At 40.4% G+C, this 2,627-nt stretch overlaps 1 non-coding gene across 1 annotated transcript; it reads right to left on the reverse strand.

Annotated features, from left to right (window-relative positions):
* Positions 1-1,805: 1,805 nt before the first annotated feature.
* Positions 1,806-1,912, reverse strand: LOC131178211 (small nucleolar RNA R71). The gene has a single exon (XR_009147344.1). It is a non-coding gene; the product is annotated as a small nucleolar RNA R71 (small nucleolar RNA).
* Between the last annotated feature and the right edge of the window lie 715 nt (positions 1,913-2,627).

A 2,627-nucleotide genomic window follows, 5' to 3' on the forward strand; every position in this document is an offset into this window, starting at 1 on the left:
ATCAAGCTCATGCAAAAACGGCAATGGTGGTTTTCATTTCCTTCAATTCGGCTAGGTTAAGGGAAATGGAGAAGATGAAGTATTCAGCTGGTATAGTGGACTGACATCTGCCCCATTTTATGTTTAGTTTATTCATTAGTGGCCCACTCACACAAATAATCATATTATAAGTTAAATTCCCACTTGTTCCACATTAAACCCTTAATTCTTGTTATTTACTTTAAGTACCACCAAATTAATTTTTCATTTTATTCTCTAAGTATAATATTATTTATTTTTAATGTACTTTTAGGTCAAAATACAATTCGGGATGTCAAATGACCATAATGCCTCTGTTCGGGTTGCATTCCCGATTTTTCGGTAACACCGGGTTTTGTCTATTTTTCGATTTCTCCCTTTTCTTTGTACTAATTATTTAATTTTTCTTTGATCTTTCTAATGAGATTTATTCTTCAATAAGGGTCTACTTAAGTCCTAAAAATGTTTTCCAGGGTTCCCTGCAGTCCAGGGCTAGTCAACGGTCCACGCCGTGACTTCCCAGTGCGGTCACCCATCGCTTAACTTGATTACATTTCTTTGCTATTATTTTTCCTTTGTTTTTCTTGTATTTTCTTTTCTTTTATTTCATTATTTTATGTCTCCTCACTCATATCGAAGTGTAGTTCTAGGCATCCTAGCTGTCCGGACAACACTGGTCATCGGAATAGTAGAGCGCACTACCGAACATAGGGGTGTTACAACACGGGTCATGTAATTAGACCCGTGCAATCTGCAGGGACCCATATAAGTCTCTACCAGGCGCAAGCTTGAAGAACCTTATGGCAACAATAGTACACGGCCTGTGTAACCAGGCTCGTGCAGTTGGCGCAGACCCGTGCAACTCTCTATGCCAATGCAAGACTCCGCAGTTCCACTCCATAAATTTACACGGCCCTACATGCCAGGACCTGTGTAGTGACACACGGGCCGTGTACTATGCGGCAGCTAGGTTAACAAACTTCATTCCCTAAGTATTCGATAGCCTAGACAATCAAAATTACTGTGTACATTGGTACTTGCTAAACAAAATCCTCGTGGGAATGATAATTTACTCATCACTTTATTACTTGTTAGCGATCCGTGCACTTGTAGGGTTGTAAAACCAACGAAACAAGTTTTTGGCGCCGTTGCTAGGGATTTTTTTTTTGGTTTTCGTAATATCAAGCGATAGGAAATTTAGCTTATTTAGGCAATTATATTTATTATCTAATTTTATTTTATTGGTTGTATTTCTCTTCTTTTCTCTCAGGTGCCGATCTTGTATATGACCAGAACATGGCCAAAGAAGAAATTTTGGACTGTGATCTGGAGATAGACAGAACTCCGAAAGCCATCAGGAGGGAAAGGAAACATCAAGAGCACGGTCAAGGAGAACATGAAATTCCAATAATAATGACAAACCAAGACTCTTGAGAGATTACGGAGCTCCATCTGTCCAAGGATTTCTACCCAGTGTCACTAGACCCACAATGGAAGCCCATAACTTTGAATTAAAACCAGCATGGCTCCAAATGATTCAAGAAACCCAGTTTGCAGGTTCACCAACAGAAGACCCACACTATCACCTCTAGTGCTTTCTTGCCCTATGTGACACATTCAAGATGAATGGAGTGTCTGATCAAGCAATAAGACTCAGAGCATTCCCATTCTCCCTTCGGGATAGAGCAAGGAAGTGGTTGCTTTCTCAATTGGCTGGAACATTCACCACTTGGGAAAACCTCTCTCAAGCTTTTCAGGCAAGGTATTTTCCACCTGCAAAGACTGCAAAACTGAGGCTTGAGCTCAACACCTTCAGACAAAAGGAAGGAAAATCACTCTATGACGCATGGGAAAGATATAAAGACCTGTAGAGGGAATGTCCACACCATGGCATAGAGGATTGGCTATTAGTGCAAAATTTCTACAATGGATTACTACCCTCTACATGGAGCATAGTTGATTCAGCTGTAGAGGGTGATCTGATGGAGAAAACAGTGACACAAGCACCTAAACTTCTAGAAAGGGTTGCATACCATAATTATAAGTGGTCAAATGAAAGAGGAAATGCAAAGAGAACTGCAGGGGTCGTAGAAGTAGACACCCTAAGCATGATAAATGCTCAATTTGATTAGCTCACAAAGAGACTCAAAAGAATGCAAGCCAACACAGTTGGTACAAATAGTCAACATGAGGATAGCTATGGAGAAGGATACATGAGTTCAGAATACAACAATTTCAATGAACCCTCCATAGAACAGATGAACTATGTGAATAATGGAGGAAACTTCAACCAGAGGCAGCCCAACAATCCATATTCAAATACTTATAACCTTGGATGGAGGAACCACCCAAATTTCTCATGGTCCAATTAGCAGAACCAGCCAATAAACAAGTAACAAGGGTACAAACCACCAGTACCCCATGGATTTCAGAACAGAGGTCAAAACTTTGCACAGCCATCACTACCTTTCCAACCTTAACAACCTGAACTGAAAATGGCCATGGAAACCATGATGGAAGGATTCCTAGCAGCTCAACAACAACAAAATGAATTGATTAAATAGCTGACTTCCAGAGTGGACCAACTTGCTACTCACAACAAGATGCTA

Source organism: Hevea brasiliensis, chromosome 2, assembly GCF_030052815.1.
Source record: "Hevea brasiliensis isolate MT/VB/25A 57/8 chromosome 2, ASM3005281v1, whole genome shotgun sequence".
Taxonomy (NCBI): domain Eukaryota; kingdom Viridiplantae; phylum Streptophyta; class Magnoliopsida; order Malpighiales; family Euphorbiaceae; genus Hevea; species Hevea brasiliensis.